Raw genomic sequence first — 17,040 nt, forward strand, 5'->3', positions numbered from 1 at the left:
CCTGCAGTTAGTGTTTTATTCATAATCTTTAGCACATTAAGAAAGCCTCCTTCTATTCCCAGTTTCTTAAGTGCTTACCAGGAGCCCACGCTTAATTTTTCACATGGCATTCCTGCGTCTGTTGAATCGATCCTGTGGTTTTTCTGCTTTGCACAGACATGCCCGACTTTGACACTTTCAACATGACATTATCTACAAATGACAATATGCATGCCACACTACACAGTCAAATTACAAAAAAATAATAACAAAAAAATCATAACATTTTAAGTAAGTTTTCAATATTGTGTTGGGCTGCATTCATAGCCCTCTTGAGCCACATGCAACATGTAGGTCACAGGTTAGACCCACCAACCTAAGCTAATTTGATATTTCCTCAGACAGACAAACTGGACAGTGAGCATTATCACTTTTACCTGATGCTGTTTCAGTGTTACTCCTTGTTGTATTCATGACCTAAGAAGGCCTTATGTGAAGGTCTTAAAACAGTGTGTACATGTGTGTACATATTCATGTGTGTGTGTGTGTGTGTGTGTGTGTGTGTGTGTGTGTGTGTGTGTGTGTGTAATCAAGGGGACAACTTTAAGTGTTCTCTCCTCCAGTGCTATCTACCTTGTGTTTTTGAAACCCAATCTCTCAAAGAACCTGGAGCTTACAGGTTGGCTAGGTCGAACGACCAGCAAGGCACAGGGCTCCTGGTGTTGCTGCCTCTCTATCATATCATTCTGAAATGATAAATGAGCACCACCATATCCAAAATTTTTATGTGGGTACTAGAGACTGAACTTGGGTCCTTATTTTAATGTAGCCGCACATGGCACGCACCTCATTGGAAGTCCTCTATATGTGTGTTCAGGGCATGGAGTTAACGGAGAGTAGCAACAGGTCTTCCCTTCACTTCCGTCACATCCGTACTACTTTTATCTCATCTACTGCCTGTCATATCGTAGGTGTTAATAGTCACGTAGAAATAAAGAGGGAAAAGTATTTTAGTTAAAAGACTGGAGAAGCTAACTACCACAGAGAAACTGTGGTTATCTTTTTTTTTTCTGGTAGAAAATTAGTGAGTAAAAATCAGAAGATTCTAAATACCTTGTATCTGTAGTTGAGTATGAGGTTCCCAAGGACCAGTGTCTAATTGGAAGTTAAAATCTTACATTTGTATCATTGGTTGTTCCAGTATGAAAGTCAGCATCCACCACAGGGCCCCTAAATAGAGGTAAATAGGCTTATACCTCAGTGTGAATACAGAAGAAGCCCTACCTCCAATGCTGGACCTCAGTGACATTAATTCCTAGAAGATTCTTTAAGGGACAAAGTTTACCTCCTTTAGATTTAAACTTTTGACCTTAATTATAAATAAATCAGTTTATATTATATCAAATATCATTTCAAAATATATTATTTCAAAGTTGAACACCCATACATTCACTGAGGTTTATTGGGCTGCTTCAGCCTATCAAAGACTGGCTAGTCTCATGGTGGCCGTCTGTCAGATGGCGATCAGGGGAAACAGCAGCCTCTCAGTCCATGAAGGTAGAAGCCTTGGAGTGAGAAGGAGCGAGGATGCTGTCCCAGATAAGGGCTGTGGGCCTGAAATTCTCCAATGAGCGCCTGGCTCAAGCACTCATTAAAGGGTGGAGACTCTGGGGTCAGATCCCCACCAAGAGCCTCAAGGTTTGCATCTGCTCAAGCATGAGTGAGGTGAGCAGCCCCTCTCTTCCACTTTTGATCCACTCTGTCCCTCAACATCTGGATTGTGTTGCCCACATACAAGGTCCTTTCCTACTGAATTCGCTGGCACATCCTTGTGTTCTCTAGGACTTATAGACATGCCCAGAAACACACTTTACTGGTATCCCTTGTATTTTTCAATCCAGTCAAGTTGACAAGCTAGGTCAGCCATTGCAGACCCACACTTGAAATCTAGCTCTCAATACCAGAGGTTATTAAGAACAGTTGATCCCCATGAGGTTGTGACTTTAGAAATCAATAGGGCTTTGAATCCCAGGACACACATGATACCATTCACCTTTGGGTCTCCTCCATGAGCCCACCTGGAATCTTCCTCTCTTCCTGTCAGCACATACTTCTAAACTTAGACCTCTTCAAAGCTGGAAGTAACACTCGTAGAGTCGAGCCCTAACAGTATCACTCTCAATTTAAGGCTGTTCAAAGACCACATTCATTTGTGTATTTGTGCACGTGAGTACACATGCGTGCAGAGGTTAACCTCATATATGGTACCTGTCCACATTTTTTGAGACAGGTTCTCCTTCCTTTCCTGGTCTGAAATGTATTGAAGAGGCTACCCTGGCTGGCTGGCTTCCACTCCTGCTTCCCTCTCCCCAGTGCTGGAATTACAAGTGGGGACCGCCACCCCCAGATTTTCTGTTACCTGCATCCTGGAGATCAAACATAGTTCCTCATGCTTGCTTAGCAAGCAGTTTACCCTACTGAGTCACCTCCCCAGCTCCACAGTCTACACTTGTTAGCAAGACATTCATGCAGTATGTTTGCTGCCCTGACCACCCACTCCCAGTCCAGGACTGCCACTGCTTCTGCTCAACTGTCACATCCTGTCTCTTAGCCTGCCCACCGTGAGAAATGCTATTGAACATATTAGAGTCGTGCAAAAGAAAACGGACAATGCTATCTCGTTTCCCAAAGTAATTAAAAGCAGGTATAAAGGGACATTGATATTATTCACACTTTAGAAATTGAGAAGTTGAAGTATAAGACAGTCCATGATTACTGAAAGTCATGTGATCAGGAAGAGGTGGATCAAAAGACAGGAGAGTAGCCTGGCCCTGCAGTGGTGGCGCACACCTGTAATCCCAGCACTCTGGGAGGCAGAGGCAGGTGGATTTCTGGGTTCGAGGCCAGCCTGGTCTACAGAGTGAGTTCCAGGACAGCCAGGGCTATACAAAGAAACCTTGTCTCGAAAAAACCAAATCCAAAAAAAAAAAAGACAGGAGAGCTTTGAGCCCTTGGGCTAATGTTCTCCTTTAAGGGTGACAGCAAAGGGGGTGCTCTACCAGGACATGCTGGTGAGAAACAGGGAATTGTGAATGAAAGCAAACAAGGCTTGCTTTGTTTGAACCACTGATTGCCTCCTTAATACCTATCTCCATATGCCCCTCCCCCTTTCACGCTCTCCAAACCTCCAGGTGTCCAGGAGACAGGTGCTGCATGATGAGTCTAAAATTTTGGTCCCTGAAATATGGAAAGGTCTGTACCCTCAACAACTCTCGATTTACCAAAAATAATTGTATGGTGTTACTAAGCCTTCAGCAGTGTCATCAGTACATAGGTCTGAGAAAAGGTAAGGTGTTGCATGATAGGAATAATGACAACAAATGCTCTATGAGCTCTGCCCAGAAAAGCCTCTGCGAAACAAATGAACAAACAAACGAACAAACAAGCAAGACTTGTACAAATCCTGGTCCTTCCTCCTCATTTCAAGGTAAAAGGCAGACCATATTAAGGAATGAACTAGCTTTGCAGGAAAAACAATGTATGAAATGAACTAAGAAATGTCCCCACTAGGATGTCCAAGCCAATGCTGGAAAACCCTGAGCTCTGGTGTGTAGCTTTATCTAATATGTCCTCGCCTCTAAAACATCTAGTCTTCCTTCTTTCTCCTCCAAACATAGAATCTTTAAATGTCAAAGCAGCAAATTGATAGCAGAGTGGTAAATTCCATTTCCAAAGTCTTGATTCCCCTGGTCACACAAGCCTGACAGTGTTCCTCTACAGCTTTCCTACAGCACACCTGTCTCATCTGCCCCAAAGTAACTACTGACTCAGGTATCCTAGAGCTTCCCAGAGTGTTAGCTCTAGCCCCATAGCAGCATCTTATACACACACACACACACACACACACACACGTACACACATTACCTTCAAGCCAGACCCACGCCAAGAGGCCATATATCCCTGATCTACTCCTGAGACTCAGATAATTACTGATTTTCTAAGTGGAGTGTAAAATACTTAGGAGGTGGGAGCAAAAGAAGATCAGGAGTTCAAAGTCATCCTCAGCTACAGAGTGAGTTCCAAGGCAGCCTGGGCTACATAGGACCTTGTTTTGAAGAAGGCAGAGTTGGAGGAGAAGGAGGAGAGGGAGGAGGAGGAGAAGGCAGAGTTGTAAGAGGAGAGGGAGGAGGAAGAGAGGGGGGAGGCGGAAAAGTAGGAGAGGAGGAGAAGGAGGAGGAGGAAGAGGAGGAGAAGGAGGAGGAGGAGGAAGAGGAGGAGAAGGAGAAGGAGGAGGAGAAGGAGGAGAAAGAGGAGGAGGAAGAGGAGGAGGAGAAGGAGAAGGAGGAGGAGAAGGAGGAGGAGGAGGGTGAAAAGGAGGAGGGTGAAAAAGAGTCTTCTAGTTTCCATTTACACAGGGAGCTGATCCCAAATACTGCTGGGAGAAAGCTGGTCTCCCAGGAGTGCTGACATACCTGTGAGCACAGGTAAGACCACCCCTTCTGTTCAAATTCCTCATCCAAGAGGGACCTGGCCAGAGCCATCAGGACACAGGAACCAAGGAACAGCCAGGGACAGGATCCTTCCAGTTTCCATCTGAAACCCAGAGCTGAACCTGTGCCACAACTTTCCATACCCAAATTCTTCCCAGAGAGAACTGGTCTCCCAGGAGTACTGACACACAGGCTTGCATGAGGGATAAGCCACAGTCAAAAAGAGAAAGACCAGATGACACCAGAGATAACCAGATGGAGAAAGTCAAGGTCAAGAACATAAGCAACAGAAACCAAGGCTATTTGGCATCATTAGAATACTGTTCTCCCACCACAGCGAGCCCTCAATACCCCAACACACCAGAAAAAGCAAGACTCTGATTTAAAATCACATCTCATGATAATGATAGAGGATTTTAAGAATGACATAAATAACTCCCTTAAAGAAATACAAGAGAACATAGGTAAAGAGCTAGAAGCCCTTAAAGAGGTAACACAAAAATCCCTTAAAGAATTACAGGAAAACACAACCAAACAGGTAAAGGAATTGAACAAAGCCATCCAGGAGCTAAAAATGGAAATAGGAACTTAAGAAATCACAAAGGGAGACAATCCTGGAGATAGAAAGCCTAGGAAGGAGATTAGGAGTCAAAGATGTAAGCATCACAAACAGAATACAAGAGATAGAAGAGAGAATCTCAGGTGCAGAAGATACCCCAGAAAACATCGACACAACAGTCAAAGAAAATGCAAAATGCAAAAAGCTCCTAACCCAAAACATCCAGGAAATCCAGGACACAATGAGAAGACCAAACCTAAGGATTATAGGTATAGATGAGAGTGAAGATTTACAACTTAAAGGGCCAGCAAATATCTTCAACAAAATTATGGAAGAAAACTTCCCTAGCTTAAAGATAAAGATGCCCATGGATATACAAGAAACCTACAGAACTCCAAATAGACTGGACCAGAACAGAAATACCTCCTGTCACATAATAGAAGTGAAGATTCCCAACTAAAAGGTCCAGTAAATATCTTCAACAAAAATATAGAAGAAAACTTCTCTACCCTAAAGACAGAGATTCCCATAAACATAAAAGAAGCCTACAAACCTCCAAGTACATTGGACCAGAAAAGAAATTCCTCCCATAACATAATAGTCAAAACATCAAACGCACAAAACAAAGAAAGAATATTAAAAGCAGTAAGGGGAAAAGGTCACATAATATATAAAATCAGACCTATCAGAATTACACCAGAATGCTCACCAGAGACTATGAAAGCTAGAAGATCCTAGGCAGACGTCATACAGACTCTAAGAGAACACAAATGCCAGCCCAGGCTACTATACCCAGAAAAACTCTCAATTACCATAGGTGGGGAAACCAAGATATTCCACGACAAAAACTAATTACATAATATCTATCCACAAATCCAGCCCTACATCCTAAAGGATGATGGAAAACATCAACACAAGGAGAGAAATTACACCCTAGAAAAAGCAAGAAGCTAATCTTTGAACAAACCCAAAAGAAGATAGCCACACAATCATAAAAATAACATCAAAAATAACAGGAAGCAACAATCACTATTCCTTAATATCTCTTAATATCAATGGACTAAATCCCCAATAAAAAAACATAGAATAACAGACTGGATATGTAAACAGAACCCAGCACTTTGCTGGATACCTCACTGTCAAAGACAGATGCTACCTCAGAGTAAAGGACTAGAAAACAATTTTTTTCAAGCAAATGGTCCAAAAAGGCAAGCTGGAGTAGCCATTATAATATCGAATAAAGTCAACTTTCAAAAGTTATCAAAAAAGATAAGGAAGTACACTTCATACTCATCAAAGGAAAAATCTACCAAAAAGAACTCTCAATTATGAACATCTATGCTCCAAATACAAGGGCAATCACATTCATAAAAGAAACTTTACTAAAGCTCAAAGCACACATTGCTTCTCACACAATAATAGTGAGAGACTTCAACACTCCACTCTCATCAATGGACAGATCATGGAAACACAAACTAAACAAAGACACAGTGAAACTAACAAGTTATGAACCAAATGGATTTAACAGATATCTATAGAACACTTCATCCTAAAACAAAAGAATATACCTTCTTCTCAGCACCTCATGGTACCTTCTCCAAATTGAGCATATAATTGGTCACAAAACAGGCTTCAACAGATACAAGAAGATTGGAATAATCCCATGCATCCTATCAGATCAATATGGACTAAGGCTGTTCTTCAATAGCAACAAAAACAACAGAAAGCCCACATATACATGGAAGCTGAACAATGGCCTACTCAATGATAACTTAGTCGAGGAAGAAATAAAGAAATTAAAGACTTTAAAACTTAATGAAAATTAAGGCACAACATACTCAAACTTATGGGACACAATGAAAGCAGTGCTAAAAGGAAAACTCATAATTCTGAGTGCCTCCAAAAAGAAAATGGAGAGAGCATACACTAGCAGCTTGACAACACATCTGAAAGCTCTAGAACAAAAAGAAGCAAATATACCAAAGAGGAGTAGATGGCAGGAAATCATCAAACTCAGGGCTGAAATCAACCAAGTAGAAACAAAATGAAATATGCAAAGAATTGACGAAACCAGGAGCTGGTTCTTTGAAAAAATCAAGAAGATAGATAAACCCTTAGCCAGACTAACCAGAGGGCACAGAGACAGTATCCAAATTAACAAAATCAGAAATGAAAAGGGAATAACAACAGAAACTGAGGAAATTCAAAAATCATCAGATCCTACTACAAAAGCCTATTTTCCACAGAACTGGAAATATATAACTGGAAAATCTAGATGAAATGGACAGTTTTCTAGACAGATAACAAATACTTTCAGATAAACCATCGAAAAAGTCCCATAACCCCTAAAGATAAAGAAACAGTCATTAAAAGTTTCCCAGCTCCCCCACCCAAAAACAGCCAGGACCAAATGGGTTTAGTGCAAAATTCTTTCAGATCTTCAAGGAAAACCTAATGCCAATACTCTTCAAACTATTCCACAAAATAGAAACAGAAGGAACTACCCCTACTCTTTCTATGAAGCCACAGTTATGCTCCATATTCTTCCTTGGAGAAGATGGATAGGGAAAGGTTTCTTTCTAATCAGGAACTTGTCACGATTTCCTTTCATAAAGGGCTTCATAAGATTTTTTTTCTACTTCTATCATGTTTAATATTCCAAATAGATTTTAAAAACTTATTGAGTGCATATTACTTTTAGCTTCAAAAGATATCATGTATATTTAAGAGGTATTTAACTATTATAAATTATTTTGATGACTTGAAAAAATGTCAATACTGAGTTGCATATTTTAAAATAAATTTTATTAGTTTAATTAAAAAAAAGAAAAGGAGGAAAGAGGGTAACGGAAAAAAAGGAGAGAGGAGAAATGGGGGAGACAGGGAAAGGGGAGAAAGGTGAATGAATTCATTGTGGGAGCCCTGGTAGTGAAGGCAATGTAGTTGAAAGAAAAAGGTGAATTTGGGGAGACAAAAAAAAATCTAGTCATTACTTCTCATCACTGCCAGAAGGTCTGGTCTCTCACCTCCTGCTCACCAGTGCCCCTCCTTCAACTTATATCCTCAGTGCTACCCTCTTCTCTCAAAGAACCCCATCTCCAGCTCTTTGAATAATATGACCTGCACAAGCAACTACAGAGCACATTACTTCTACACCTCTCCAGCTTTTCCTCAGAACTGATCCCTGGACCCACACTTTGGCCTCATCTCTCTTCCGGGTTGCGAGCGGTATCTATTTGTTTCTTATTCCTGTGATGAAATTTGAGGTTGGATAACTACAGAGAAAGCAGGCTTCTGTAGCCCACAGCATTGGAGACACAAGATCATCTTGATAGGCCTGGATGGAGGGGCACTTTACAATGTATGGTACATCACATGGAGAGGAAGAAGCAGATTCCAAGCTAGAAAGCCAGAGAAGCAGGTTGAGGTCAGGAGAACTCAGAGTCTCATGAAGACCACCTTCTGACCCTTCTGCCTTAGTTAACCTAAGGTCTTCCATCAGGTTCAATTCTGCCTTCCTACACTACCACCTTAGGGACTAAACTTCCATCTCATGAGTGTCATAGAACAAATACACAACATCTAAACTATCACTAAACCAAGTTTCTGATATTGCCCATGTAAATTTCTTTACCATCTTCTTTTCTCAATAACTTCTCTTTTTTAAGACTAAGTTTTGTCTCGTATGTAAGGTCCTTTTGCCCACATGTATGTCTGTTGTATCTTGTACATGCCTAATGCCCATTGAGGCCAGAAGAGGGGAACCAATTACATGAAACTGGAGTTACAGGTGGTTAATGTGGGTGCCAAGAATGAAGTCCTGGTGCTCTGGAAGAGCAGCCAGTGCTTAACTGCTGAGCCATCTCTCCAGCTCCTCTTGTTAACTTCTTAATGACTGTAATCTCTTACCAAATTGTACGAGCATATTTTCCTACCATCTGTCTCTCTAGAACATTCCTATTCCTAACAATTTATTCTGTCTTCCCAAAGTATTAGCTATGTCTCATTAACATAATCCATAGAAATTTCCCTTGTTGGAAGAGCAGTGTCTTATCCCTTTACAAATTGAAGATCACCTTGTAGGCTTTTCTGTGATTGGAAATATTTTCTTCACGTGTACATTTCTTGGAAGAAACGAGAGGTCATGAAAGTACCTGGTAAAGGGGAATTAGCTTGTTGTCACTGTCCCTTCAAATTCCCCTATACTCTGACCTTTCTGGCTGTTCAAAACCCTGTTTAAAAAAAAAAAAAAGCTGGGACTCACACTCTACCATACCAGCCCAAGACAAGACAAACTTGTCTTATTTCCTGAGCCTCTTCCAGCTTCTTTTAATAATAAAGATTCTTCTCTGTCGTTCAGGTAAGTTGTTCAGCCTAGCGTTCCTTGTGATCTCTGCACACAGGTAAGTGTTGGCTCTTCTCCTTTCTATAGGGTTGCACTGTCTATCTCCTGAGACAGTGTCCATCCTGGACACTGAGGTCAATTGCTATACCACGTCCCAGCACACCTCCTCTCAAGCCTTACTCTGTTTATGCCATCTGATAAAAGAAAGACATGATAAAACAAAATGCCTTGAATATGCAGGGCCTGTTGGTGAACACCTTAAGTTCCAGAACATGGAAGGCAAATGCAGGGTAATCTCTGTGGGTTCAGGCCAGCCTGGTCTACAGAGCAAATTCCAGGACAGCAAGGGTATGGAGGAGGAAGAGGAAGAGGAGGAGGAGGAAGAGGAAGAAGAAGAAAAGGAGGAGGAGGAAGCGGAGGAGGAGGAAGAAAAAGACAGATGTACTAGAGAGATAACTTAGTTGTTAATATCACTTACTGTTCTTGCAGAAGACCTGAGTTTTATTCCCAGAACCCACATCATGCTGCTGCTATAACTCTAGCTCCAGGTGATCTGATACCTCTCTGCCCTTTCACCTCCCCACAAACAAGCAATAGTTAAAATTTTCAAATACCTTGAATATCACTGTGAGGAGAGTAAGTCAAAGAACTCCAACTCCTGTTCTTTATTGCTTGCTGTATTATGTGGAAGAATGGCTACATGTGATACAAATACTGTCCTCAATAAGTACAGTCTCATATTGGCTTCAGCAACCATGGCAACTTACTTTCTTCTTATTACATATTTTTGAGCATCCATTTTCCTCAGCTTTGCTGATAGTCAATGCTACCATATCTCCAGTTTTTTTCTTTTCTTTTGCTTTGCCTACAAGGTTCTGATATATGGAGCCTTAACTTCTACTCCCCCTTGCACAAAATTCATCAGCTGAACTTGTCCTTGACCCCATACCAATGTGCTCCAGAATAACTTCCAGGATGGAAAACAAGTAGCAGCTGGGAGCGCAACAGAAGCTCTGTTCTGTGCTGACAAGCAAGTTCCCAAGGTCTTTATATCCCCTTCCTTAATAAAGACAAGTACTATAAATTTCTGCCATTCTTTTCTCCTCTGACACAAAGCAGCAGCCAATAAGCAAAAGCAAACTTCACTATATTAAATACATGACTGCCAAAACTCATTTTGAAGTTTCCACAAAAGGATTGAAAAAGAAAGTGAGAGATTCTCACTGTTCTGTGGCTCAGGCCTAGAAGATCAAACACTCACAGTGTAAATTCCAGAAAATTACATAAGAAAAAAAGAGACACGTTTACAAAGGTGAAGAAAAGTTCTCCCTCCCCCTACTAAAGGTAAACAGCATTCATCAAACTGAATGTTCCCACAAAGTATGGAGGTATGATGACTGAGAAGTGACTCCTTCCCACTACCAACAAACACATCACTGTGACAATTCAGAAGGAAAGAAGGAGGAGAACAAGAACAAGGAACAGGAAGAACAAGAAGAGGAGGAGAAAGAAGGAGGAGGAGAAGAACAAGAAGGAGAAGGAGAAAAAGAAAAGGAGGAGGAGGAAGAGAAGGAGGAGAAGGAGGAGGAGGAGGAAGAGGAGGAGGAGGAAGAAGAAGAGGAGGAGGAGGAGAGGAGGAGGAAGAGGAGGAGGAGGAAGAAGAGGAAGAGGAGGAGGAGGAGGAGGAGGAGGAGGAGGAGGAGGAGGAGGAGGAGGAGGAGGAGGAGAGGACACTAAACACCCAAGAGGAAGGAGAATAGATATATCTGTAACTTTTCTAGTGCTCTGATAAAATACCAAGACCAAAAGTAACAAGGAAGAGAGTTGATTTTGGCTCATAGTCCCAGGGAAATAAGAATCCATGATGGTGGAGGTGAGATATGGCAACAAGTGCTAGGCGTAGTGAGAGTCACAGGAAGATAAGAACTCACCTCTTGAATCTCAAACATGAAGCAGAGAGAGCAACTGGTGGGGGTCTCTAAACTCTCAAACCTGCCTCCAGTGACATACTTCCTCCAATAAGGCCATAGCTCCTAGCCCTCCCCAAATAGCACCACCAACTGGGGACCAATATTCCTATACATGAGCTTATGGGGACAGTCTCATTTAAAAACCACATTTAGATCACCTGAAAGGGACTCAAATATACAGGTAAGGTTTCCATCAGTAATTCTGGGTGATATGACAAGGGACTCTTGTTTTCTTGGTGCAGAAGTATCCTTAGAAGTCCAAAGAAGTGACTGGCCAGAAGAACTAAAGTCCAGGAAACCTTAGCTCTAACCCAACAAAGCAAACAGGGGGTGACCATTTATGATATTCATGTGACAGGCCAAGAGGAAGGACAGTGAAACTGTCACTGGTAGTTGCCATAAACATACATTTAAATGCAGTGATCTTATGTTATGTCCATAAGTGCCTATTGTAGTGTATGTAGCAGGCAAGGCACAGACAAAATGGTGCTGAGAGGTTCCAACAACTCCTGCCTTTGTGCATCCCATAGTGTACCCACGCAGGAACTAGCTATGTTAGACCCCAGGCTCCCTTCCAAACACTCTGAAGACTGAGCTCTGGCTCCGTCCCAGGGCTCCAGGTCCTGTCAACATAGTGAGGCGATGAGTGACTTAGCTGCTCTCAAGTGTTGACACTCCAGTTGGGAAAGGGATGCCAAGGACGGCTTTCCACTTCTGCCCTGAACTTCATCCTCCGCTTGCTGGACCAGGGCACCTTTGCCTTTATCGTTCCCAACCTGGTTGTCTGTCACCCTGATCCGTCCTGCACTGCACCCCTGACCTTGGCTCTTAGATGACCTCTTCCCGGAGGTAGACTCCTGCTGTTTTTCTGTGCTTGGGATTTTCATTGAAAATGAACTAGGAGTGGAGTGAAGCAGATGAAGAGACCCAGTGTGTGTAAGGCTGCTGCTTCATTAGGAATCACAAAGCACTGAGAGAATCCATCGAGGAAAAGAAAATTGTAAGACAGTGGCTACTAACCAACAGAATGAGAAACTGGGCATGGCTTGCTTTACTTATGAGCAGTCTTCCCTGAGCCGTGACACTAATGGAAGACAGCGTCTTAATTTCTCTTCGGAGAATAAAGTGTGACACTAAGGTACTCTGGTAATTAAGTTTAATTGCAATCAAATTCATAAAACAGACGGTGAGTAGCTAAGAACAAAGGCTTTATCCTATCCACCCTTGTCTTCAAGTAATTGGGCCACTGGTGTTATCTAATTATGTGTAACAGGATACAGAAAGAATTGTCTCTGAGAATGAATAAAATCGAGTTTTCCTTTTATTGATAAAGTGTCTTGTTTTTGTTTTCTTTTCCTATGCTAAATGTCAGCAGCACAAAATGAACATGAACCCTCCTCTTAAAGAGCCAGCTTCATCCTGCCAGATTTGTAAATAAACCCAAGTAATACTTTTCTCAAGGCTCTTAGAAAAACAGGGCATTAAGAGCTTTGTCGGCGGCTGCAGTGATGGCTTCGGGGCTGGGCAGCTGATTGCTGAGGTAGGAGTGGGCCCAGCGTCCGGAGTCTCGGTGGTCGCCCGCTCACGCGCAGCCTGCGTCAAGGCCACCTCCGCCGCCGCACGCATCCTCCAAGCATTTCAAGAAGCTGCACGAGCTCTTCCGCGGCCTCCTTGAAGACCTACAAGAGGTGCCGGAGCGGCTGCTGGGGACCGCGGGGACAGAAGAGAAGAAGAAGCTGGTCAGAGATTTTGATCAAAAGCAACAGGAAGCAAATGAAACGTTGGCAGAGATGGAGGAAGAACTACGATATGCACCCCTGACTTTCCGTAACTCCATGATGTCTAAACTGCGAAACTACCGGAAGGACCTTGCTAAACTCCACCTTGAGGTGAGAAGTACACCTTTGACAGCCACACCTGGAGGCCGAGGAGACCTGAAGTATGGCACATATGCCCTAGAGAATGAGCATTTGAACCGGCTACAGTCTCAAAGAGCATTACTTCTGCAAGGCACTGAAAGCTTGAACCGGGCCACTCAGACCACTGAGCGTTCTCATCGGATTGCCACAGAAACTGACCAGATTGGTACAGAAATTATAGAAGAGTTGGGGAAACGACGAGACCAGGTGGAACGTACCAAGAGCAGACTGGTAAACACAAAGGAAAACTTGAGCAAAAGCTGAAAGATTCTTCGCTCAATGTCCAGAAAAGTGATAAACCAACAAGCCGCTGCTCGCCGTCGTCATCATCCTGCTGGAGCTGCCATCCTGGTCGGCCTGGTGTATTACAAATTCTTCCGGCACCACTGAGCGAGCTTCTACAGGGAAGGCATTGTGGACAGGAATCGGGACTCTGAATGAATGGTGTTAGGGATATGTGTTGCTGCTGTGGGCTAACAGTTCAAGAATGTATTATCTTGTAAGACTATGGGAGGGAGGGCGATGAAAAACCACGAAAATGTGAAGGAACAGCAACAAGACCAGTATGATAAACTAAGGTAATAAATGCTGTTTATGACTCCTTCAAAAAAAAAAAAGAGCATTGTCTTCCTCCCTCCATCAAGTCCCTTTGGGCCAAGTACCCTACTGACCTACTACAAATAAAACTGCACCTCTAAGCACTTTTGCTGGCCCCCATGCCACTCAGGGTGAGTCTTCCATTGAGGCCATGAGTGCTTTGGGGGAAAGAAAGCAGTGAGTATGTTAGAGAGCCTAGCTTGTGCCCTGGGAGCACATGTAAGAATAAGGAAGGAGGAATCTGGCACAGAGTAAGAGGCCGGAGTAGGAGGCGGCAGCATAGGAAGAACGAATCGGTCAGGAGGGAGAAGTTGCAGCTTGGGCAGAGAACGGAGAATAAGTGGGAGGTGCACAGAGCAACAGAAATAAAAAGGACTTCGTGATGACCAGGGGCTGCTGGAGATGGTGAAGGCAACGGGGAAGAAGGCTGTGGTGAGGAAGTGAACACCTTACAAGAGCTCCCTTCCAGAGCCAGTTGGCTTTGATGCAGAAGGAACGCTCATCTTCTCCTCCCAGGTAAGCAGGCAGCTCAGCCTCACTGGCAAAGCTGGAGTGTCCCCAAACTGCACTTACCAGCAGCTGTGATTGGCCAAGCCTCTACTAGATTTATTGTCTGTGTCGCTGCATTGAGTCCTCATAATGTAATGTGCCTGAGAGACAGAAAGACAGAGAGACAGAGTGGGAGACAGAATGAACTCACCCACAGTTACAAATGAGGGAAGTTAGGTCGAAGGGAAGTTAAGTGCTTTTGTCTTCAGGCTCAAACATAAAGTGACATTTGTGTGTCCCCAAAGTTCTCATCCCTAAGGCTGAGCAGACAGATGGATTAGTAAAGTGTCTACCTTGAAAGTATGAGGGCATGGCTCTAATCCCTGGGACCCATGGGAGGCAGGCCAGCTGTGACTCCAGAGCAGGAGGAGTTGGCCCACACAGTGGTGTGTGTGTGTGTGTGTGTGTGTGTGTGTATGTGTGTGTGTGTGAAAGAGAGAGAGAGAGAGAGGTGTCTTGTTTTTGTTGTTCTTCATCTGCCGATACTGACCTTTATTTTTTGTTTTGTGAGGCTTTCAAAAGCATGGGAAAGAGAACATGAAGTTGAGTAAGGAGGGAGGGAGGGGGAGGGAAAGAAGGAGGGAGGGAAGGAAGGAGGGAAGGAGAGAGGGGAGGGAGGATCTTGATGGAGTTGGGGAAGAGCAAAAAGTATGATCAAAATATGTTATATGAAGATTTTTTAATAAAAAATATTTTAAGTCAGGCATGGTAGCATGCTCCTGTAATCCCAGAACTCGGGGGATGGAAACAGGAGGAACCCCAAGACTCACTTCCAGCCAGCCTGGCTAAATCCATAAAGCCATGTTTAGTGAGAGAGACCTTGTACATAGTGATTAACAAAAACACCCAAAACTCACTTCTGGCCTCCACATACACCATACATACAAGTGGACCTCTAAACACATAAACAGGTTTACACACACACACACACACACACACACACACACACAGAGAGACCAATCCTCATTACTAACAAAAAAGAGACCTAAAGACAGGTCTTCCTTCATTGTCTTTAAACACTTACCTAGTACACAGTCAGATCACTTGTTAACATTCTAGTGTGACAAATGAATAAACCGGGCAACCAGTCACAGCCACGAAAAAAATTCCACAGCAATGGCTTCAGCCAAGTCTCTCAGTTTCTTGGACAAGCGAGTTTTCCATGTTTCTTCAAGTTAACAGAAAGGGATGAGATCTGTTTGCGAATGAAAGTGACATTGCTTCTGTGCTGAGCAAGTGAAGGCACTTGCTGCCACCAAGCTGAAGGACCTGTGTGTGATCCCAGGGACCACAGGATGCACGAAGAGAGAGGACTCCTGAAAACTGCCCTTCGGCTTTTATGTGCATGCCTACTGTGGCACTGGCACATACACACATACACAGACACACACAGACACACAGACACACAGACACACACACAGACACACACAGACACACAGACACACACACATTAAATAAATAAATAAATAAATAAATGAAAAATTTTGTAAATAAACTGATAGAGCCTCTGAAAGAAACAGATTCACCTGGGAACAAGTGCCAACATACAAGACTCCACTCTCCATTAGTTAAAATGATGCAGTGTTTAGTCAGATGACCCCTCACGCCAGCACAGTAACAAATAGACAACTATTCGTGTGAAGCCTCCAAGCTGCTCAGGACATCAGATGACATTCTTCCACCCTGTAACCCTGCCTTCTTCATCATGAAGATGAAAATGAAAGGGAAGAGAGGACTTGGGCTATAGGAGTTTGCTATGATGCCTGCATCCTTCAGACAGATGCCCCTGTGTGCAGGGCATGCTGGGCAACATGATGTCCAGAGAAAGGCAACATAGGTGTGGTTCACCAAAGCCTGCTTCTCTGGACATCAAACCATTCAGTGGGTTGCATATAAAACACCATGCTAGCCATGGCATCTGCATCGTGTTGGAGGATGAACAGGAACTGAGAACGGAAGATTGCCCACTCTGTGGACACTATTGAGATGGGGCCAAGACCACCAGTAACAAGCCTCCTTCATAAAGGAGAAGGATGGAAGACCCCTTTCGTGGACAGCAAGTCCCTCCAAAGAGAGATACTCCCTCCAGGGGAGGGGGAGGCCAAGGAAACTAGGTGGAACAAAAGGTCATATGTCTGGGAGCACGAGGACTTGAAAGATTCTCTGGCACCCCTCCCCAGCAGTAGACAAGGGGTAAATGACTGCTGGGAGGAGACTCGCCAGCCCAGAGGCATCAAAGAGAGTCTAGAGTGTCCAGCCGCCTCGGCTTTCCAGAGATGTCAGTCATATTTGGGCAGGGTTTTTCTGTGATGCCGCTGCTTTTGAGTCATCCGTGCTCCTCACACATAACTCTTCTTCCACACTCCTCTCAGTAACCTCAACAAAAGCTCTATCGCTTAACCGAGTTGGACATTAGTGGGAGCATTACTTTGACCTGCCATGATTCCCTTTCTGGGGTGGGCAGCTCTGTGTGCTATCATCTCCGCAACATCCCAGCATCTCTGACCCAAAGCAATGAGAAAATCCATTTCCCCGCGCCCCCCCCCCCACCCCGTGACCCTGAGAGATAATCCCCTCCCTTGGTTACTGCCATTTAGGTGAAACACATAATCGTTATACCCAGTCACCGGCA

At 43.6% G+C, this 17,040-nt stretch overlaps 1 pseudogene; it reads left to right on the top strand.

Moving 5' to 3' along the window:
* Positions 1-1,566: 1,566 nt before the first annotated feature.
* On the top strand, positions 1,567-13,798 carry LOC127687269 (vesicle transport through interaction with t-SNAREs homolog 1B-like; annotated as a pseudogene).
* Positions 13,799-17,040: the final 3,242 nt, after the last annotated feature.

This window comes from Apodemus sylvaticus, chromosome 1, assembly GCF_947179515.1.
Source record: "Apodemus sylvaticus chromosome 1, mApoSyl1.1, whole genome shotgun sequence".
NCBI lineage: Eukaryota > Metazoa > Chordata > Mammalia > Rodentia > Muridae > Apodemus > Apodemus sylvaticus.